This window comes from Armigeres subalbatus, chromosome 2 (genome assembly GCF_024139115.2).
Source record: "Armigeres subalbatus isolate Guangzhou_Male chromosome 2, GZ_Asu_2, whole genome shotgun sequence".
NCBI classification, from domain to species: Eukaryota; Metazoa; Arthropoda; class Insecta; order Diptera; family Culicidae; genus Armigeres; species Armigeres subalbatus.
In genome coordinates, this window is record NC_085140.1 from 229,267,963 (window position 1) to 229,292,316 (window position 24,354).

Below are 24,354 nucleotides of genomic sequence, written 5' to 3' on the forward strand. Positions count from 1 at the left end.
TTTTGACAGATATCGAATCATTTTGCATTGACGTTTTACTGGAATTGCTGGGTAGCACCAGCCATTCTTATGACCGGGTGATTTGTTAATTTTCAAACTTCAAACTGTCACTTTTAAGAGTAAAATCAGCAGTGATTCAAATCGTTCGGGGCTGTCAGTTTGAATATGAATCTGGACATTTTCCCAGCAGCTGTTCTAGATTCATTTTTTTTACCAGTCAAATGTCATTCATGTTTTTCAAATTTTCAATTAAATGAAATCATTATGTTGCTGCCAAGAAAGGCGCCGTAATTGCAAAGTGGATTGATCCGTAGATAAAATGACACATTCATGCACCAAAACAATTGAAAAATATTTGAATCTCGTGATTTAATCGTGGTTCAAATCTGTAGAAAATAGAACGGAGCGTTATACCAGTTTTATTTTTTGACATTTGACTGGTATAAAAAATGAATTTAGAACAGCTGCTGGGAAAATGAATGTTTCAGATTCATATTCAAACTGACAGCCCCGAACGATTTGAATCACTTCTGATTTTACTCTGATGTGGTCGAAATGTCGGAATGTTTGGTGCAAGCACAGACAAACAGACGTAACACAACAGAAATTACAATCGACCATGACTTCAACGATCAATTAAAATTTGATTGATTGCGCGTTTCACAACTAGAGGCGCTAGCATTGTAATCCTTCGAGATTGATAATTCACTCCAGCGCCTTCTGGTGACAATGTCGTACAAAACATTGTTTCGTGTAACATGCTCGCAAGATGGTGGTATAGGAGTTAGGGGCAAGCCAGAGTAAACGCGACGTGCAATTTAACAGCCTGTTGATAATGATTGATATTCTTTTACGTGAGTCGCGATGGATATTTCAGAAAATTGTTCGAGCTGTTATAACACGTGTACGCGTCTGTGGTCCAAGTATCAATCTTTTTTGACCTGTATAAAAAATGAATTTAGAACAGTGCGAAACGCGCGGCTACAAAGCAAGACCATGCTGAGGGTGGCTGGGTTCGATTCCCGGTGCCGGTGTAGGCAATTTTCGGATTGGAAATTGTTTCGACTTCCCTGGGCATAAAAGTATCATCATGTTAGCCTCATGATACATATACGAATGCAAAAATGGTAACTTGGCTAAGAAACCTTGCAGTTAATAACTGAATGAACACTAAGCTGCGAGGCGGCTCTGTTCCAGTGTGGGGATGTAATGCCAGTAAGAAGAAGAAGAACAGCTGCTGGGAAAATTAAATATTGTTTCAGATTCATATTTAAACTGACAGCCCCGAACGACTTGAATCACTATGCTTAATTTTACTCTAATTTAAGTAAGTTTTAAATTAAATTTATTTTTCGTGTACTGGTATAAATATTCCGGACTATAACCAAGAATTTAACAACCTTGGTGTTTTGACAGATCAGCCATATTTGTTTTGGTGCGTTTAATCGGATGCTTTTGTGCTCAAATGTTTATGTGTGAGTTTTCGTTTTCCGTCGGTCGAAGTGGAACGGGTGAAAAAGTTTTAAAATGCAGAATAATATCTGCATTCTGTGAGATAAAAGGACAAATTTGTGAGCAATTTGCTTATAAAAACTTCCTGTGTCGTGTGGTGAGGTGTGAAATCAATGATTGTCCTTGATAAAGTTATAATTCGAGGCGTAAAATCAGGCGACAAAATCCTGAAAATGGTGCGCGTGTAAATTCTCTCCTGGCAATTGGGGATTGGCTTGACAAAATCGATTACCATCGGATCCGCGAGGAAATATTCTGAAACAAGACAAGAGAGGATTCCCAGTTTCAGTATATCAGAAAAATTGTGTTTCGAAAAAAAAATGTTTTTTTTGTGAAAATTCTTAAGTTTTTGAAAGTGGAAGAGAAAATATTAATTATTTCAAACTCAGTAGTGCTAGTAAATGTCCTTGTCGGACATGACACAGTCCATCATCTTAGCCATCAACCACTGTCATTCAATCATCAAATATTACAGTATGCGTCAAAATATAATTAGTAATTGAAAATTTATTGTCTTATTGGAAGCCTACAGGGTATCCCAATGAAAATAGATACTGTGATACTATCTATTCTCATTGAAGTTATATATGGGATATCCCATATTTTAGGTCAAGGAAGGTTTTTATTTATTCAGTTTTACGGGATCTTGCACGGTTAGAAAAAAGTATCTAATTTTAAGTACTTTTTGTCTCTTGCATCTTCCTCCCTCGGAGACGAGCCGGCTGCAAGTCTCCTAAATAAAGACAAAAAAAATCTCCCTTCCTCTTCCCTTTGTTGTCATAAAATGAAGAGCAAAACTACTCAACAAAGGCAGTGAAGTGGGGGAACCTAAGTCCCAACGTTAGTTAAACTCATATTTATAAAAGTTAAGTAAAATTTACCAAACTTTTACCTAGTTTCTATTTAAAAATAAGTATATTTTAATTAATATTAAGTAAATTTTATCAAACTTTAAGAAAAATTAACTTAAATTTGGGTTCCCATACTAAACCCTCGATTCGAGTAAAAAGTGCCTAATATTGATACTTTCTTCTGACCGTGTGGTAGGTACAGACTTTATTTTTGTATTTGTAAGTCAAGTCAAGCAAGATAAATAAAATAAATAAAAAATGATATTGATAATATAGGACACGAAACGGACGAATCTCTTTCTCTTTCGTTCTTCATGAAATTTGACATTTACTGGCCTTGTTTTCTAATTTCTTTGCAGTAAGAAAGAGACAAAGCAGCCCGAATCTCTTTCTCTTTCGTTCTTCGTGAAATTTGACATCTACTGGCCTTGTTTTTTTCTATGTTCCCCAGCAGGGTCCAAAATGTGTAGGGGTCCTAGGTTACCCTAGGCATTCCAACATGAATTTGCAAATGGGGCAAGATGGGTCAGCACATACTGAAGGGCATAGTTCGTATTCAAAACATATTTTCCATTGGTAATTTGATCATTTTAAGGTTACTGTTAATGGTGGTAATTTGTTAGTTCTGCTTCTTCTTTTTCAATGGCTCTACATTCCAACCGAAACTTGCCTGCTTTTCAACTTCAACAACGTATTCTATTAGTATTTTCTCAGTTATTAATTAAAAGCTTTTCTATGCCCGCCATCATTGTATGAGTGTGTATCTTGTGTGGCAAGTACAATGGATACACTATGCCCAGGGAGTCGAGAATGTTTCCAATCCGAAAACATCCTAGGCCGGATCGAGAATCGAACTCGCAATCTCCGAATTGGCAATCCTACGCCTTTGCTTGCAAGGCTACTGGAGACCCCCCTTTGTTAATTAAAACTGTTTAAATTTTGTCTTTAAAAAAGCAATACACGGACGGCTTGTTTTCATAAGAAATTTCAGACATTTTTAATTGTAGAGCTTTCCCCTTTCTCGTACGATAAAGTTGTGCCGAAAGGCTATAAGATTACTCCAAAAATGAAATATTTGTTAGAAGGCCCGGAGGCCCATAGTGTTATATACAGATCGACTGAGCTCGACGAACCGAGGTGATGTCTGTATGTGTGTGTATGTGACCAAATTTTGTAGACACACTATTTTATAACTTACATAACATTACTCGATTTACTCGCAACAATTCGACGGGGAATGCGATCCCATTGTTTGCTTTTGAAAATTGGTTCGATCGGACATTGCATTTTGGAATTATTTAAAAATCATTGTTTTTTTCTCAAGGGTTGGAAAAAAATTGAAAATAAAAAAATCAGGAATGGTGGCAATGCATAGTAATTAATGCAAAAACATGTTAAAATGAGTGAAAAAATGCGATTTATTTCCCTGAAGTGATTTTTTGACCTTTCTAATAAAATAAAAATAAAACCCACTACCTTTCCAGGATTTGCAGTCCAAATATCTCCTGGTTGCATAAAGCCACTATTTAGAAATTTAAATCTACCCTTGTACAATGCATCACAACTGCAAAGCAGATGTTCCGAGGTTTCACGTTCCATGTTACAGAAACGACAGATATTCTGAATCTGGTCAATATTTTTCAAGTAATATCTGCTCGGGCAGTGTCCGGTTATTAGGCCAGTGAAGGTGCAAACAGCTCTCTGGCTGAGCTCCAAGAGCTTTTCGGTTACTTTAACATTGGGAATAACAAATCTCTTTGATTGAGCACACTTTTCGGTAACCAACCAGTTGGTCATCAACCTCGCCTGACTTGAATAACTTCAATCGTTTAAGTTTTTGCATATTCTTTTCCGTTTCTAACTGCACGAATTCATACAATGGTAGCAGATTTAGAATTGCATCTAGCGATTTTGAAGGAGTGCTACGCATCGTTCCCGTTATAGCAATGGACACTAATCTTTGCAGTTTTGTCAGCTTCTTCTGTGCAGTAGCCTCTTTTGTTTTTGCAGCATTTGTCAGTTTTGGACGAATAATGGAAGTATAGATCCACTTTAACATTTTTGGTCTTAAGTCCCATTTTCTTCCAAATGTTTTAGAGCATATCTAGAAGGCACTAGTTGCCTTTCCGATCGCACAATATGAGCATTCCAGTTCAGTTTAGAATCCAGAATGACTCCCTGGTATTTGACCTGTTCACTAAGCTGAAATTCTAGTCCTCCAAGCTTTAGAGGTTTTAGATCAAGTTTCCTTTTCCTAGTGAATGGTACAATTACAATTTTTGACGGATTAATGCTAAGGCCTTCCTGAATACACCACGATTGGGTAAAATGTAGAGCCCATTGCATTCTTTCAGAAATGATATTGTCGAATTTCCCTCTCACTATGATGACAATATCGTCAGCAAAGCCTACAACCTCGAAACCTTTTTCTTCTAAGCTTCCTAGAAGATCGTCTACAACTAAGGACCACATTAGTGGTGAGAGGACCCCTTGGGGGCAACCTTTTGTTGCCCATACTGTAAGAGACGAACTTCCCAGCTCTGAAGAGATTTCTCTTTTTGCAAGCATGGTGTGAATCCATTTGATAATGTTCGTGTCGAAGTTTCTTTTCTTCATGGCACGATCCATTGACGAATAAGAAGCGTTATCGTAAGCTCCTTCAATGTCCAAGAAAGAACAAAGTGCTATTTCTTTTACCGATAGCGCTTTTTCCACTTTAGATACCACTGTATGAAGTACCGTAATTGTTGACTTACCGGACTGGTAAGCAAACTGGGACTTAGACAGTGGATGTTTAATCATGTAATTTGAGTTGATATAATCACTCAACACTTTTTCCATAGTTTTTAACAAAACTGATGAAAGACTGGGCCTGAATGATATAGGATGCGTCTTATCTCGCTTTCCTACTTTTGGTATAAAGATAACTTTTACTTTCCTCCATGAAGATAGAATATAATTGAGTTTTAGACTTGCCTTGAAAATCTCAATTAACGGCGGAATCAGCACTGATTCTCCGTTTTGAAGCATTGCTGGAATTATTCCGTCCGGTCCTGCAGATTTATAAGGCTCAAAAGATCTCACTGCATTCTCTACCCTGGTTTTCGTAAAGATATCGTCAGCCAAGGCTTGTGCAACATTTTTCGCATTATCAGACATTTTAGTTGTTCTTGCTGAACATCTTTGACTTTCAAACGAACAACCTGTTGTTGGGTCTACACACATAATCGATCCAGGAAAATGGGTTTCCATAATCAACTTTAATGTTTCACCAGAAGTTTGTGTGGAAAATCCATCCTATTTTTCGGATTCCCTAGTTCATTAGTATGATCTTTTGCAAGTGCCCTCTGAAGTCTCGCGACTTCTGGAGTATTACTAATATTTTCACACGTTTGAACCCAAGATCTTCTTTTGGATTTTCTTATTTCGTTATTGTACTCAGTAAGTGGACTCCTATACGGAGTCCAATTCGAGGTTCTTTTTGCTTTATTAAAAAGTTTACGAGAAGTCTTCCGCAGTTTTTCCGCAGATGAGGACGACTGTTTCGTAGGCCAACTATTGTAGAAAGCATTTAAAATCTTATCATTTACCTTTTGGGAAAAACATTCCAGTTCTTGAACTAAATCAATCTTTCCACCTTTTGTAAATGGGTCTGAATTTAAATATTGCTCATATTGTTCCCAGTTTGTTTTTCTAGCGTTTCTAAATGAGGTTGATGATCGTTTCCCCCAACTCCATTCAAACACAATATGTCTATGATCTGACAGTGATGTTTCCTTGGAAGACATGCCAGTTTGCAATTCTTTCGTAAATCGCACCCGTTGCACAGTGTCAGATCTAAGACCTCTAATGTTGGATCATTTCCCCTATTGCAAATATCAATATTATTGGATGAGAGATATTCTAGTAAGCATTCACCTCTACTGTTTGTTGATATCCGTACTACCCCACACGGTATGATGCGTCACAGCTATAGATAGTAGAATCTGCATGGCTGAGCGAAAGCATGGCTGAGTCGATTTTTTTGCCCGTGCACACGCGCATATGACGTCACAGCCCTTAACTTTTCCATTGAAATCGTGACGTCATGCTCGTTTGGAGACACGTTTGACAGTTCGTTTGGAGACAGAGGATTTATCTTCGCTCATCTATATATTCCACTATCTATAATCACAGCCAATGATGAATGACTTGTTATTCTCTCTGCAGTATTGGATAAATGATTTACGATGCACAAGAAAGGCATCGTCGCCGCTATGTGGATTATTCTAGGTTTTAATTCAATAAAATCATTGGCAATAAAGCTATCTATCTAGGGATACGGCAGGTATTTTCGTCTGTTCGTCATAGTCTCGAAAACCAATAAAAGAGACGCTTTTTTGTAAAACTCATACGTATCAAATCGTAGGCTCAGGAGAAACGTTCTGTTATAGTGGAGTTCTAGCAAATGTACGTTGCTTTCGTTGGTTTTAGCCCCTACGACGATGGACGGAAATACCTGCCGTGTCCCTATGTGTAATTAAATATTAGAAATAAAAACAATAATAGTTGCAAAATTTAAAGGTGGCCCATTCTGCCCCGCTGTTTGATCCATTTTACCCCGGCATTTTTGTATTGACAAAAAATAAACTTCTACTTTAATTACTCGAAATTGAATAAAAAGTGGAATTTTTTTATTGCATACCCCTGGCTTACAAATTATGAGCTATTTTTATAGATCCACGTTGAAAAGTTGAATTAAAATGTTTCTGTTTCGAGAAAAGATATTTTATGAAAACTCATATGTGAATATGTATGTACGTTATGTGGAAGATATTGATTTGGAAAATGTATTGGAGGTAACCACTTTCCCTTCGATGGGACTCGAACCCATGACCCTACAGTACGCTAGACTGGTGCTTTAACCAACTAAGCCACGAAGGACCTCCGTGGTGGTTACCTGTAATACATTTTCCAAATCAATATCCACATAACGTACATATTCACATATGAGTTTTCATAACATTGTAAATTAACGTCCAAGTCGGGTGGTTTAATCCCCGGAAATAGGCAATTAACTTTGATTGAACTGAAGATATTTTAGTTACTAGATAAAGATTGCCGCTGTCGTCGCTGGAACATCTTGGTCGCTGGAACATCTGTCGTCCGGAACATCTTTTGCTGGCGAGGATAGGAGAGCTAAACTGCCGCTAACCGCAAGTCGAGCACATCTGTATATGGGCGTCCATATACAGATGTGCTCGACTTGCGGTTAGCGGCAGTAAATGTCAAAGAAGGAAAATCCATACGATTTGACAGCTTAGTACCCAACATGTTCCGGACAGCAGAACAAAGGGAACCGAAGCGACAATCTTTATCTAGTAACTAAAATATCTTTTGTTTCGAAGCATTCAGGGTTCGCCTTAGGCGATCCATCTTGCCCTATCCTACCTAATATCTGCCCTATAAAAAGTTAAACAATACCTAATATTAGGTAATACCTACCCTATTAAAAGTTAAGTTTCGGAGTGATCAATAGTTATTAATTGTTGTCAAATTTTATTATTTTCCGATATTTTAACGCAATCTGTAGTATTTGGTAATTGATGTTTGCATTGCTTCATTAAATTGAACTCTTTGTATACGGATAAGGCCCCCTAAAAAAATGCTGAATTTTCGGTTAAAATTAATAATCTTTATAAAAGAGATAACAAATGTCGTTTCAATTGAATTTCGCTGCAGATTGATTGAAGACTCTTCGAATGTGCTCATTATTTACCAATACTTGCTGTATCAACGTGTAATATGAATTGGCCGCAAACAGCTGCAATAACAATACAATAAACAAAACGCGAATAAACAAAGTGAACGGAGTTAATGTGGTAGTGTGTGCTAGTTGAATAGCTGCTTAGAAATTGATTATGGATATTATTCTTAATTGAATGGTGTTAAAAACTTGCTGGATGTCTTACATACTACTGCTGAACTTATTGCGGTACGATTCGAATTAGGTAAGTGTATTAATTCTCATTTCATGAACATTTTACCGGGCGGGGAGAATATTTTATATTATCCTTATTAAAATTCACACTCAAAATGTCTTCTACAAGGGCGATATTACATTGATTCCATGCATTTATATTTGGATTTGGTAGAACTACAATTGATATACAAATACAAAGTAGAAAAGGGACGACCCTGAGATGGAACCCACGACCTCCTGCTTATTATGCAGAGACGGTAGCCATCAAACCATTGATCTCGTCCGTTTTAATGTAGCAGATTTTACGCATGAATTGATGTGAATTAAATTAATAATTGTCTTTTATCGAACAAAATATCCTATCAGCAAGACTTGGAAAATTCGTTCAAAAACGAACGAACACTTCGTTTTTAGACCACAGTGAGCTTTTTATTTTGGTGCACAAGTATATTATAAAATAATAAAAATCATTCGTTTTATACATTGAAAGTGAGGTGTTTTGAGCGTGGTATCTTCACAAGCAGGGGTGGTGTCCATGAGGCATCGTTCAGTACACGGAGATTCGTTTACCCATTAATGGGTACTTTTTTGTGCTATCTCTTTCTCCCTGCAGAAAATTTTACCCATTTTTTGAAGTTTGGCGGCATGTGGGTAACAGGGACTATGTCCAAGGGCTTGACAATCCCTCCCCAGCCCATCTGCGAGTTGTGTGGTTTGCCTAGGATGTGGTGGGGTTTGACAGTGGGCCCTGTTAAATTCCTATAAAAAGCTGCATGTATCAAAGCGCACAAGCCCAAGTTCTGGTGTTAGGTGGGACGCTAAACAGCCCTGACACGACGGCCCTGCGACGAGACTGGAGGTTTGCGCAGGCCCAATAAGCCACCTGGAAAACCAATTATTACGAGCAATATAAGAGATAATACGACTCGATATAATCGGCAAATACCTGGGCGACGAATCAAGGATCACGATTGGAAGCTTGGAACATGGAAATGCAAGTCGCTAGGTTTCGCAAGTTACGACAGGATGATCTACGATGAATTACATCCCCGCCACTTCGACGTCGTGGCGCTGCAGGAGATTTGCTGGACAGGACAGAAAGTGTGGAAAAGCGAGCATCGAGCGGCTACCTTCTACCAAAGTTGTGGAACCACCAACGAGCTGTGGCTTCGTAGTGCTGGGTAAGATGAGCCAACGTGTGATTGGGTGGCAGCCAAGCAACGCAAGGATGTGCAAGCTTAGGATAAAAGGCCGTTTCTTTAACTATAGCATCATCAACGTGCACTGCCCACACGAAGGAGACCCGTCGACGAGAAAGAAGCGTTCTACGCACAGCTGGAGCAGACATACGATGGATGCCCACTGCGGGACGTCAAAATCGTCATCGGCGACATGAACGCTCAGGTAGAAAGGGAGGAAATGTATAGACCTGTCATCGGTCCGGACAGTCTGCACACCGTATCAAATGATAACGGCCAACGATGCATAAACTTCGCAGCCTCCCGCGGAATGGTAGTCCGAAGCACCTTCTTTCCCCGCAAAAATATCCACAAGGCCACATTGAGATCACCCAACCAAGAAACGGAAAACCAAATCGACCACGTTCTATTCGACGGTAAATTCTTCTCCGACATCACGAACGTCCGCACTTACTGCAGTGCGAATATTGAATCCGACCACTACCTCATTGCAGTATGCCTGCGCTCAAAACTCTCGACGGTGCACAACACGCGTCGAAGTCGAACGCCACGGCTACAAGACGGTAGACTAGTCTAAGGATACGCGCAGCAGCTGGAAGTGGCACTCCCAACGGAAGAGCAGCAAGGCGCAGCGTCTCTTGAAGATGGCTGGAGAAATATTCGATCCGCCATTGGTAGCGCCGCAACCGCTGCACTTGGCACGGTGCCCTCGGATCAGAGAAATAACTGGTCTGACGAAGAATGTGCCCTCGGATCAGAGAAATAACTGGTCTGACGAAGAATGTGAGCAGTTAGTGTAAGAGAAGAATGCAGCATGGGCGAGATTGCTCCAACACCGCACGAGGGCGGACAAGGCACGATATAAGTATGCGCTGAACAGAGAAAACTCGATTTTCCGGAGGAAAATGCAGGAAGATCGAGACCGTGAAGATACGGAGCAACTGTACCGCGCTAAAAACATACGAAAGTTCTATGAGAAGTTGAACCGTTCACGTAAGGGTCACGTGCCACAGCCTGATATGTGTAAGGACGTAAACGGGAACCTTCTTACGAACGAGCGTGAGGTGATCCAAAGGTGGCGGCAGCACTACGAAGAACACCTGAATGGCGATGTGGCAGACGAAGATAGCGGTATGGTGATGGACCTGAGAGAACGCGCGCAGGACATAATTTTACCGGCTCCGGATCTCCAGAAAATCCAGTAGGAGATTAGGCGGCTGAAGAACAACAAAGCCCCTGGGGTTGACCAACTACCAGGAGAGCTATTTAAACACGGTGGTGAGGCACTGACTAGAGCGCTGCACTGGGTCATTACCAAGATTTGGGATGAGGGAGTTTTGCCGCAGGAGTGGATGGAAGGTGTCGTGTGTCCCGCTAAGCTGGATTGTAGCAACTACCGCGCAATCACACTGCTGAACGCCGCCTACAAGGTACTCTCCCAAATTTTATGTCGCCGACTAACATCAATTGCAAGAGAGTTCGTGGGGCAGTACCAGGCGGGTTTTATGAGCGAACGCTCCACCACGGACCAGGTGTTCGCCAAGTGTTGCAGAAATGCCGCGAATACAACGTGCCCACACATCATCTATTCATCGACTTCAAATCAAACCGCATATGATACAATTGATCGGGACCAGCTATGGTAGCTAATGCATGAACACGGATTTCCGGATAAACTGGTACGGTTGATCAAAGCGACGATGGATCGGGTGATGTGCGTAGTTCGAGTTTCAGGGGCATTCTCGAGTCCCTTCGAAATGCGCAGAGGGTTACGGTAAGGTGATGGTCTTTCGTGTCTGCTATTCAACATCGCTTTGGAAGGGGTAATACGAAGAGCAGGGATTAACACGAGAGATACAATTTTCAATAAGTCCGTCCAGCTATTTGGCACCGCCGACGACATAGATATCATGGCACGTAACTTTGAGAAGATGGAATAAGGATCGGACTAGTCATCAACACGTCGAAGACGAAGTACATGATAGGAAGAGGTTCAAGAGAAGACAATGTGAGCCACCTACCGCGAGTTTGCATAGGTGGTGACGAAATCGAGGTGATAGAAGAATTTGTGTACTTGCGAGTGGCTCACTGGTGACTGCCAAAAATGATACCAGCAGAGAAATTCGGAGACGCATAGTGGCTGGAAATCGTACGTACTTTGTACTCCGCAAGACGCTCCGATCGAATAGACTTCACCGCCGTACCAAACTGACAATCTACAAAACGCTCATTAGACCGGTAGTCCTCTACGGACACGAGACCTGGATGATGCTCGTGGAGGACCAACGCGTGGAGTTTTCGAAAGGAAAGTGCTGCGTATCATCTATGGTGGGGTGCAGATGGCGGACGGTACGTGGAGGAGGCGAATGAACCACGAGTTGCATGAGCTGCTGGGAGAACCATCCATCGTTCACACCGCGAAAATCGGACGACTACGGTGGGCCGGGCACGTAGCCATAATGTCGGACGATAACCCGGTTAAAATGGTTCTCGACAACAATCCGACGGGCACTAGAAGGCGAGGTGCGCAGCGAGCAAGTTGGATCGATCAGGTGGAAGATGACTTGCGGACCATCCGTAGATTGCGTGGTTGGCGACGCGACGTGTAGCCATGGACCGAGAAGAATGGAGAAAACTCTTATATACAAATATATCGTTCTGAGATTTGCTTACGATTATGGTTGGCTTCCACTGGAGGTGGTGTTCAAATCAGTATCTGAAAAGTGTATTTGAGACAGATTATTAAAATAAATTCTTACATGCGAAACACTACAGATTTCACCTACCTTTGATTAGGAACCGCTAAAGCTTGAATATACCGGAACCAAGTGAAAGAGAAAACACTTCTCGCTTAACTTTTCAAAAGGTCCTAAGTAACATTTTTTTAATGATTTAATTTGAATAGCGCAATCAACAGAAAAACATGAAAGCTTTTGATTGCAGTACTCAAATTAATTCATGAAAAAAATGTTACTTAGGACCTTTTGAAAAGTTAAGCGAGACTTCTTTATTTTTAGGTGGAGCCGTTACTTGTTTCTTGCGGGGCATGTACAGTCGGCTAGCGATGTTACTATAGGTTCGGTAATACTCGTTAAATTACAGATCTTTCGGTAATTTTTGACAGCTCTCGTATTGATGCCAGGGCGAAACAAAAATTTCGGTAAAATTTTGTTAAACTTCGGTAAAATATTACTTCATTACTGAAAAATCGGTAAAAATCAAATTTACAGTATTTTTTCAATTATTTATTTTACCAAACCCAGGAAATGAAGCCAGGTGTGTAGGGTTAGCATATGTGGCAATATAAAGAATAAAATAAATATGAAAAAAATGAATGAAATTTAAATGAAATGAATCCATAATGATAATAACGAATACAAAGAATATTATGAGAAATAGGGTAACCGTACCCTTAGTGGAGGTAGCACCAATAGTGGAGGTAGTGGGGTTTTAATGAGATTTATTATATTTATACAGTTTACGATGGTTTCAGTTGATGCGTCGTGCTTTAAATATCCTGTTAAATGCAACTTACCTTAAGATTTCGCTTGAAAAACTATTGAAAATAATGATTTTCCTTAACAAAATTGACTCCCTTGCACCTATAGTGGTGCAATTGTACCAATAGTGGCGAGTCTCATAAGAAACCAATGGATAGCACCACTATAGGAACCAAAATTAATTTTTACCGCCACTAAAGAAACAGTGTACCCATAGTGGTGCAAGCAATATTTGGTAATTTTTGATGTTAAATGACATCTATTTCATTTTTGTTAGCAAATTTATTAGTTTATCTATTGACTAAGACATTAAAGCAGTAAATTTCCCATAATTATCAATTTTAAAAAAATATTCTCTTTTGTGGATCTACTAATACCTCCACTATTGGTACCGTTACCCTATAATAAATAAAATTAATATAAAAATATCATATTTTTTGGACGAATACGCAAAACTAAATACAATTGATTGAATAAAGAGATGTATGTATCCAGCATTCCACGCTCGGTAATGGCGGCTTATCGGTGTGTAAAAATCAATCAGTTACTGTACTTTTTGTCACTAGCTGGAGGAAAACTCCCTGACGAAAAGGCCTTATTTCACTTCTCCTCTCCCAGGAGCGCCAGTGATTTTTTTTAAAGCTTTATTATCGTGATTTTTTATGTTTACAGATAAGTTCATCACGTTGGAGCGCCAGTGAGCTTTCCTCCAGCTAGTGACGAAAAGTAAAGTGACTGATTGATTTTTACACCCCGACAAGCCGCCATTACCGAGCGTGGAAAGCTGGATTCAAAACAACATTTCCGCAAAAGGAAGTGTTTTAATTTTTTTCATGAATAAAAAGTTTTAAATGCATGATTGTATCTAGTGAATTAGAACAACGTGATTTAATCTTTATATTGATTTACTGTTTTATCGTATAATCGAGTTACTGGTAATTGAGCCTCCTCACAATAGATTTAATTAATATTTAAATATTTTATATTTTATAATATTTATTGAGATATTGAATTATTAAGATATTTTATACAAATGGACCCGTAACGCTGGGTAGACACCTTTACGTAATGTGTTACGGGGTAAGATCTACCACGGTAACATTGCCAGCTACAGGCAAATCCTTATCCAACGAATACCTTCCTCATTATCCAACTCCGTGGTATTTATGAGTATGTCGCTAAGTCGGTGGCCTCTCGTTAAGTAAGTATCACGTCAACACTTCCTTCCTGTCCCTAGTTACGGTGAAAATGGGCGTGGCCAGGAGTAATAATCCTCATGCTTTTGTTATTTTTGTTTAAGACTGGAATCAAGGACCACTCCCCTTCTTGATTTCTGATAGCATTCTAGTTAAGGATCTCAAAAGTTAAACATGAGTATCACTAGTGTCCAATCTACGAATTACACCGTAACAATGATAATGCTAATGCTGAAATTAAGATATTTGATACAAATGATTTATTAATCTAGCACTAATTTTATTTACAATTTCAATTCTCTGGAATCTCGATGTATTTCATTTAGTCGATATCTTCTGTTGGATTACGGCTAACATGTGTATTTTGATCCGTGTAATGTAAACTAATCAACGTTTGATGCAGTTTGATCAAAATGACGGACAAAAAGAAAGAATACTGTTTGTATAACACATAAAAATATGCGAATTTCTTAAGTCAACCCTTCATATGGTACAATCATTGTACCATGTACAATCATTATGGTATTGTACTACAATGTGTGTACATTTATGCATAAAAATGATCACATTTAAAACTAAACTGGTTTCGAAACCAAAAAGGCTCTCGGAACAGGTATTTTGTTTTTGACAACACATAGTGTAATGCTGCTTGAACAGATTATTCTGCAAATCATCAAATTATTTAAGATGACTACTAGTTACTTAGCTTGAATTCCCGTGTGGATGTACCATTCCTTGTAGTCAGTTAAATTCACTTTCAGCTTGTAAGATTTCTTCATCCATATTCTTGCAGACAAATCTGTCGTAGCGTAAGAATTTACGGATCGAAATCATCCGCATTATTTGGAACTATCGATCTTTTCATTACCACTTTTATGAATAGGCACTTGATGTAAAGCCACTATATACTCCGGTCAAATTAATGTTTATCCATAGCCACGTATTGAAAAATTTATAGTTTGAAGAAAACGTAGAAAAAAGTGATCGAAAAACTTCACCGCTGTTTGCTGAGATGCTCGTCCTTTTTTATACACTTAGTGTATCGATGTACTGGAAGGCTTCATATATCAACATTTGAAAAGGGCGTAATAGTCAAAATTTAAAATTCCAGTTTTTCTTCCACATACACTTGTGTTCAGAATAAGCGGGCTTGGTAGTCATATGGCTACTGCTTCTGCCTCATACGCAGGAGGTCGTGGGTTTAAATCCCAGGTCCGTTCCATTCTCCTACTTTGTATCTTTCTCTTTATTTCTCATGTTCTAGCAATCGCTAGAACTGGAAATGGACTACCATACCGTTTCCATTACTATTCCTATATCTTCAACTTGAATATTCTAACAGTAATCTGCTAGAATTGGAAATGAACTTATAGAGCTCATTTCCTACATCCAATTAGAAATTCCATCAGTTACCTATCTATCACATTGGCAGCTCGTTAACCAAGACGGACCTCTGCCTCTCCAACCTAACCAAGAAATTCCAACAAATTCCGCATGAACTCGTGGCAAGTGCAGAGGTATATTCGGCTTGCAGTGGGCGAGTGATTGCATCATCATTTCCTCCCCCTTCCCTTCATTGACTTGCATTCTGACGTGGCAGGCGCCAGTATGACCTAACAAATGAGATCACCAGTACTTGTACATTGAAGATGTGTGCTAGTCCCAAGCAAACATCTGTTGGTTCCCTGTGCAAAAACAGCTGATCTGGTCATAATGGAGTAGCAACTACGAGCAGTCAATCAAGCTCAAGCTCAAGCTCAAGCTCACATACACTTGTGTTCAGAATAATATCAGCGAAGGCCGATATCCATACAAAATGGCCAACTTTGACTGTAACTCTGTTCCCCAATGACCGATCGAGCTGAAATTTTGGCAGTGGACTAGAAATATAATAATATTTTCATATCTTAAGTATCAGATTTTTCCAACCACTCAGCAATTGTTTTTGTAACATCAAATTGCCTTTCTCGTACAACAAGCTTGTACCGAAACGCTATAATTTCACTCCTAAATCGAACTTTTTATAGAAGTCTCGGAGACTCACGATGTTAGGGGTCGTTCAACAATGATGTCACAGGTTTTAGGGGGGAGGGGGTCTAAGATTTTGTGACACTGCATATACTAGGTATACAAAAAAGCGTGACAGAGGGAGGATGGGGGGTCTAGAAATCTTAAAAAGTAGTGGACGTCATATTTGAATCGTCCCTTATATATCAATCGAGTCAGTTCGTCGAGCTGAACAGATGTTTGTTTGTCCATGTGTATGTGTGTGTGTGCACGAAAAATTAAAAACATTAGCCACTTTTTATATAGTAATTATTAACCGATTTTCTCGAAACAAGTTGCATTCAACGGGGGACAAATCCCGACTGGCAAACAACACAAACAACCTCTACTTGATCAGTACAATTGCTGATGAAGAATGTGTGTAGCCTCCAGACATTCTAAATACTCACGCTCCTCAAATGTGAATAAGTACTATACACATGTGAATGTGTTGGCTGGATTGTGAGTGATTCGACTATGCGTCCAATTTTGGAATCTCGGGCTCATTCAGTACCCGCTAAGTTGCGAAGGCCGAAGGAGGTCCTTCGTGGCTTAGTTGGTTAAAAGCACCAGTCTAGCGTACTGAGGGTTGTGGGTTCGAGTCCCATCGAAGGGAAAGTGGTTACCTCCAATACATTTTTCAAATCATAATCTTCCACATAATATACATATTCACATCTTAGTTTTCAGAACATTTTAAATTAATATGGGGTTGATTTATTGATACTTTTCGGTAAACAATAACTATACTTTACAATGTTATGAAAACTCATATGTGAATATGTACGTTATGTGGAAGATATTGATTTGGAAAATCTATTGGAGGTAACCACTTTCCCTTCGATGGGACTCGAACCCATGACCCTACAGTACGCTAGACTGGTGCTTTAACCAACTAAGCCACGAAGGACCTCCGTCGGCCTTCGCAACCTAACTATACGCCATTTGAACCCGTAACACTGAGTAGACACCTTTACGTGGTGTGTTACGGGGTAAGATCTACCACGGTTACATTGCCAGCTGCAGGCAAATCCTGACCCAACGAATACCTTCCTCATTATCCAACTCCGTGGTACTTATGAGCAGAGCTGGCATTCCCTCACACATTGTGCACAGTGAGGAGATTTTAATACACACCACAGAGAGTGACGTTAACTACTCATTGTATAACAAAGCCAACACGATGAGTGAGGATGAAGACGAAGAGTGAGAGAATAATTCCGGTGCTAGTTGAGCCAACACAAAGTTGTGCCACTTAGTGCAATATAATTGAAAACGATATCATTTTCCATGATACTCGCAGAAATACTTTGGAACATAAACATATTTCGCTTTGAAAAATCAATTAACTTCGTCTTTCTCAGAGAGGGGCGGGGTTTCAATGAAGTTTAGCGCTCCATGCTAAAAAGTCTAACATTATCGAATAAGGGCAATTCTTATATAAAGAATAAGAAGAAGACAAAAGATGATACTTGGTATTGAAAGGAATGGCACGGGAATGCTTCAAAATGCTTCTCAAACATTCTTGAAACAATTTATACAAAAGCGGTGCGGGGATGGACTTTCCTTATATTGTATAAAGAAGAAGAATTTTATTTTGTCTAGAATTTGTGAAATTATTTTTAAAAATTACACCGAGTGCTTTCCCGTGCTATTTTTATAATATCTGTCGGCTTCTTCTTCTTCATGCAAATGCTTATTCGCTAATAGACGGAAGCGGAATTGGAACCGATTTTTAGCTTGGTGTAACTAATAAACCTTTTCTTAAACTATTTTACGTAGAATTGCGCTAAGTAGACAGTGTTCTGCAATGAGATTGTATGAAAACTTTCGTACGGTCGTGAACATTATTCTGAAGGTTGTTGATGTTGACAACAAAATGCCTTTTTCTAAGGTAACGATCAAATAATAAAGGTGAATCAATATTTTGACGGCAAACAATCAAAACCCTTTTATCAGAGCAGAAGTATTTTGGGCATGATGCTAACTTGCAAGAAAAAATATACCTGACGAAAATTGTATTTAGTGTTTTATTGTATTTTTCACGAATGATTAGATTCGCTCGACGAAATTCAAGTGTTGTCAATTTTGTATTTCAAGGCATTTTCGACAACCTTTTTATAGATTACCTTGATCGTCAAGCACGTGGTCGGTTGAGAACAATGGGACTGAATGTAAACATCGAAGCACCAGCTGGTTTTGTTGTGTAAACATGATCAGCTGGAGAGCTGAGAACAATGAAAAAATATGTAAACATGAGGGGACTTGCGGCAGCTGTCACGATCTTCAAGTGAAATGCGCACGGTAGCCAGCAGCGAAATCGAGCGAGTCTAAATGGTGAAAAAAATCGCAATAGATCGCCAGTGACACATTTTAAAGCGACAGGTGGGGCGGAATAATGTTTGTTATACAAAGGCTTCTGAATAGTTTTGCCCACAGACATCCCAGAAGCAAGTAAAAACAAAAATATCTTATTACGCATAAGGGAAGATCCATAAAGTACGTCACGCAAAAATTGGCAATTTTTAACTTCCCCTCCCCCCTTCGACACACTTTTTATATTAAAACTCTAAAATTTTTGTATGAGTCGTCACGCTAACCGGAACCCCCCTCCCCCCTATGAGCGTGACGTACTTTGTGGATGGCCCCTGAATAGTATCAACAGCTACGTTTAACTTTAGCAATTCTTATTTTCATTCTGTTCGATTCACCGTTCTATCAAAACTCATTGAGGAGCACGGTGTGTTTATTTCCTCATTTATCCTCAACTCTTCGTGTCTGACAAATGCATTCGCTGCAGAATAGAAACACAAAGAGCGATAATCGAAACACACTCTCTCTTGTCTTTTTGAGGAGTGCGAAAGACACGCACATTTCGACTACTCTGAGGAGTATGCCAGCCCTGCTTATGAGGGTGTCGCTAAGTCGGCAACCTCTCTTTAAGTAAGTACTACATCAATACTTCCTTCCTCTCCCTATTTACGGTGAAGACGTGGCCAGGAGTAGTAATCCTCGTGCTTTTGTTATTTTTATTTAAGACTGGAATCAAGGACTACTCCCATTCTTGATTTCTGATAGCATTCTACTGCCCATGATCGCATATTTGTAACATTTGCATTTTGGTTGATTTTGTAAATCGTTTGTTAATCCTCCCCACAAACTCAATCATTTCCAGCTTGCCACAGATAAGCAATATAGTAAAGCATATTTTACTGTTGTGGGATTGGATTTAATAAATTAATCTTTCTGAACGATTCGCAGGATTTTTACAAAATGAACAAAAATGCGAGTGTTACAAATATGCGATCATGGGCAGTCTAGATGAGGATCTCAAAAGTAAAACATGAGTATCACTAGTGTCCAATCTACGAATTACACCATAACAATGCTAATGCTATGCTGAAGCTAACAATAACTATACGCCATTTGTTTTTCGGTTTACTACCTTGTCTCGAAGCGTTAATGAAAAAAGTTTCCAATGAATGATTAAATTTGTTATGATTAAATCATACAACTCTATGATTAAATATTATGAATAATGATTAATTGTTGACGTAGGACTTACGTCTTTCTTTACTATACAATTAGATTTTTTTACAATGATTAATGATTATGATTAACGAATAAATACATTTTTGACAATGATTAACGATTCTGATTAATGAATAAAACGTTTAGAGTATGATTAACGATTACCGATCATGATTGAATATTGGCACAGCATGTGTATGAATAATGATTAACAATCAATATGATTAATGATTATGAACAATCAAATTGATCGATTTTCATAGTGATCAACAATCAAGTAATCTTTCCCTAAGGTTACCAAATTAGGTTATTATAAGATATAAAAGTTGTATGATTATGACTGAAGATTAATGAATAAAAACGATGTATGGAATGATAAAGATTGATGATTAATTAATAAACTTAAAACAATTATTAATATGATTAGTGATTAAGAATGTAAAATTCTATGATTAACGATTAATGATTAATGATTAAATCATATTTTTTGTATGATTATGATTAATGAAGAATGAATAATTAACCCAATATTCATTAATCATGATTAAATCTATGATTATTCACTAATGCTCTGAGACCATCTTCAGACTCCTCATTTATTGAAAAATTAAACATAAATTAAATTACAATTATTCGGAACGACACATTTAACACAACACACTTTTTCCCACCGGAACTCACATTTCGATCACCGCAGTAATTTCCACCTCGTTTTCTGCTGGGCGATCACGTACCACTGGCAAGCAGGGGTTGCAGTTGTGGATGTTGTCGTCTATTTTTCTCTCATCGTCGTCTTTCGTCAAATTTCGTAGCTTAACCACTAATGTATTGTAGTCAGAATTGAACATTCCACACTCATGCTGGAGGTTGACTGTGATATGCTCTCCCGCCAACTTGATATGGAATGTCTCCGCCGTCATCCTGCTTTCCACGGCGTCGATGGGTTCAATTATTTTAGTTTTGCCAAAATTGAAGTTGTGTTCATCAATCAGCGTATGTGTTAATCCCGTTCTGTCCTGGTTGTCTTTTAGTTTTACGTCATTTCTATGTTTTTTTATTCGTGTGTCAAGTTTTCTTCCTATCTGTCCGATGTAAACTTTTCCATCTCCTGTTCTACATAGCACGGAGTACACCACTTTGTTCTGCTGTTCTGGTGGTATGGGATCTTTCAGTTTGTAAAATATGTTGCTTTTCACCTTGTTTTTTGGTTTAACAGCCAACGGTAATCAACTTTGCCTAAGTATTTTTTGTAACTTTTCTCTAAGGCATGGGACATATGGTGAGGGAACATATTTGGTCTGTTCTACCTCTCTTATATCCTGCAACCCGTTGTAGTGCTTATGCACTCGTTGCTTTAAGACATTCTGGGGCATCATTGCGCATCTGCTTACGACAGCTCTTTAGTATGATAGTTTGCATGATTTGCTCGTTGCTAGTCGAGGTGCGCAATATCACCTCTGAATGAACCATGTTGAATAATTGTTACATTTCAGAATGCCTTTTACGGTGTTGACAGTTGGTGGTCGGTTGACAGCATCGGTAAGCTTGATTGCTCGATCTACGAGAGCAATGTTTGTGATCCATTATTGCGAGAACTTTCTTGTTTCGGTAACCAAGTTTTCTCCAGTATTCCATTTCCTCTTGAGAGCATCATATCAAGAAATTTTATTTTGTGATTTTCTTTTTTAACGTAGAATTACGTCCTTCGGTAAGATAGGGGGGTCATCGTAGTTTCAAATTTGGGATCGTCACGAAAAAAGGTCAGCCGTTTTTCAACGGATTTTGGAGATTGTGGTAAGAGTCGATCATTAAACTCTCTAAGATTCCATACAACTATTGTAAACAATTGATTCCATGCATTTGACTATTGAAAAATTCAATTTCGTCAGGTAATGTTAAAATTGCACTTAATCAGTAAATTGCCTACATTTCGGCTATTAGCCATCCGGCATGAACATGCATAAAATGTTGATGATCAAATTTCGCATCCACTATCGCACTATACATAATTCTACGTTTAATTTGCGGTCGTATCTTTGATACAACCCTCTACTTTTTTCTACTGAAAAAGCTGAAAAGACAGAATTAGGTATTATTTAGCCAAATCCTCCTTTTAGGGTGGCAATCGGTACGGTACGCCAAAAGTTTGCGTGTAGCATGTTCCTCTCCTCGGTAGTTGAAGCACGTGGAATCTAAGACAAGTTTGACTGTTTGTAGGAAACTTTCTTTCTCGATCAATGTGTTTTCGGCTACTTCATTCCACCTCGCTTCCATGCGCTCAAGTGCGTCGAGTGAGAATAGCACATGCTCTGCTGGGATCTGCATTCCTGTTATTTGCTTTGGGAAACCGAAGCAGTTTTTCCTACGATGTTTTCCATTATATCGTTTTTCAGTATTTCAAATGTCACCATTTAGAAAGTTTAGGTAAAAAAATAGATGCTCCCTGACAGTCTTGAATGTGAAATTTTATGGAGAGCGTAAAACGTCCTATCGTTGTGGTATGCCCTAATGTTGCGGTAGTGTTAAAATAGTCCATTCTGGATGTAATATCATCGAAAACAATTGAATCATTTGTTTGAGAAGCTGCATAAGTCCATTTTACAAAATTTTGAGAAAACAACAAAACAACGTTTTTGTACAAATTGGCACCAATTCTTTCGATTTCTTTAATACAGATCAATAGTTTTTGGCAAAACTCAACACTGTGGGACACTTCCAGTGCAAAAACTGTAAGCAGTACTCTATAATTACTCTTCAAAGTGCGTGCACATATGTAGTTTCTCAAACAAACGAAACAAAATTCATACATTCCTGAACAAAAAAAATTGTTTCGTATTTTTTACCAGGATACGTATTTTTGGACGAGGATTCAGAATATATAAAAATCTCATTTTGGCCAAAAATGTTACATATGCAGTTTCTCAAACAAACGGTTCAATTGTGGATCTGCTCAAATCTTCGAGTTAGAACACCTTTTGTTTGGCGAAATTCCCTACAAATTGATCAAAAATCAACATTTTTCCTTAAAAAAATGCGTCCCTATTATTGCGGTAGTGCTAAGGTCCCATTGTGGTATCACTCTCCATAAAAAATACAGGTACTACCGCAACAATAGGACTGACCTTCAGAAAATATCGTAACGATATGCAACTGCGTCCTATTATTGCGTTAATTTGTTTTTATTGTGATAAAAACAAAACAACATAAGTTTAGCACAATTGACCTAATATTTACGCAACTAGAGTTAAAGAGCTCCGTATTCTACTACTATGATGCGAAAAAAGATAAACAGTTCATTTTAAAAGAATTTTTGAATTCAAACTGGCTTGGTAGTCATATGGCTACTGCTTCTGCCTCATACACAGGAGGTCGTGGGTTCAATCCCAGGTCCGTTCCATTCTCCTACTTTGGATCTTTCTCTATATTTCTCATGTTCTAGCAATCGCTAGAACTGGAAATGGACTTCTATACTATACCTTCAACATGACTATTCTAGTGGAATCTGCTAGAATTGGAAATGAACGAAAAAGCTCGTTTCCTACATCCAATAAGAAATTCTATCTGTTGCTTTCTCCTATCTGTCATATTAGCAGCTCGTTAACCAAGACGAACCTCTGCCCCTCGAACCTAACCCAAAAATTCCAACAAATTCCGCATGAACTCGTGGCAAGTGCAGAGGTATATTCGGCTTGCAGTGGGCGAGTGATTGCATCATCATTTCCTCCCCCTTCCCTACATTGACTTGCATTCTGACGTGGCAGGCGCCAGTGTGACCTAACAAATGAGATCACCAGTACTTGTACATTGAAGATGAGTGCTAGTCCCAAGCAAACATCTGTTGGTTCTCTGTGCAAGAACAGCTGATCTGGTCATAATGGAGTAGCAACTACGGGCAGTCAATCAAGCTCAAGCTCATTTTAAAAGAATTTTTGAATATAGTTTTCGCTTGATGCGGTGCCTAATTCCTCCATAATGGATCGTTTTCCCATGCAGATTTACAAAAATAAATTGCTTATAAAACAGTTGTGACAAATAGGGTATCAGCAGGTATTGGCGGCAGGCTAGTGCGCTTCGGCACACCCGCCGCAATTGCATCTTTAAGTTCAATTCAATACCAAACTTTCAAAACGACTCATCTGCTTTTGTAAACAAAGGCGAAGGCTTCTGCTACGCGTTGATGCTGTTGGTTTGCTTGGGAGTGCTATCAGAATCACTAAATTGCCGTTTGAATCTTTGTTTACAAAAGCAGATAAGTCGTTATGAAAATTTGGTTTTGAATTGTACCTACATGCTGCGTCTAAAATTCTCAAGTGCAGAGACCGATTGAAAAGTTTTTAGGATGTTGTTCCACTAACGGTGTTGGTTCGATTCGTCAACTAATTATTATTATGGGTCGATTCATGTACAAAACATACTTAAAGATGTTATAATGCCTTATGCTGAATGATATTTTCCATTAAATAGGATATTTTAGTAAATTATCATCCCATAAAATACCGCACAAATCGTTAAACAATGGATTCAAAGTAAAAGTCCAATCAGTGATGGAATGGTCAC

At 38.7% G+C, this 24,354-nt stretch overlaps 1 protein-coding gene across 6 annotated transcripts in view; it reads left to right on the forward strand.

The window, feature by feature from the left end:
* The first annotated feature begins 1,466 nt into the window (after positions 1-1,466).
* LOC134211850 (serine-rich adhesin for platelets) overlaps positions 1,467-24,354 on the forward strand; it is a 110,588-nt gene continuing 87,700 nt past the window's right edge. For 3 of the 6 annotated variants that reach the window (XR_009979119.1, XM_062689168.1, XM_062689173.1), the window contains exons 1-2: positions 1,467-1,614; positions 8,085-8,353. The gene's annotated coding sequence lies outside the window, so the exon portion shown is untranslated. Of the gene's footprint in view, positions 1,689-8,084; positions 8,354-24,354 lie in introns of all 6 variants that reach the window. The other 3 variants (XM_062689169.1, XM_062689171.1, XM_062689170.1) reach the window with 3 other exon arrangements.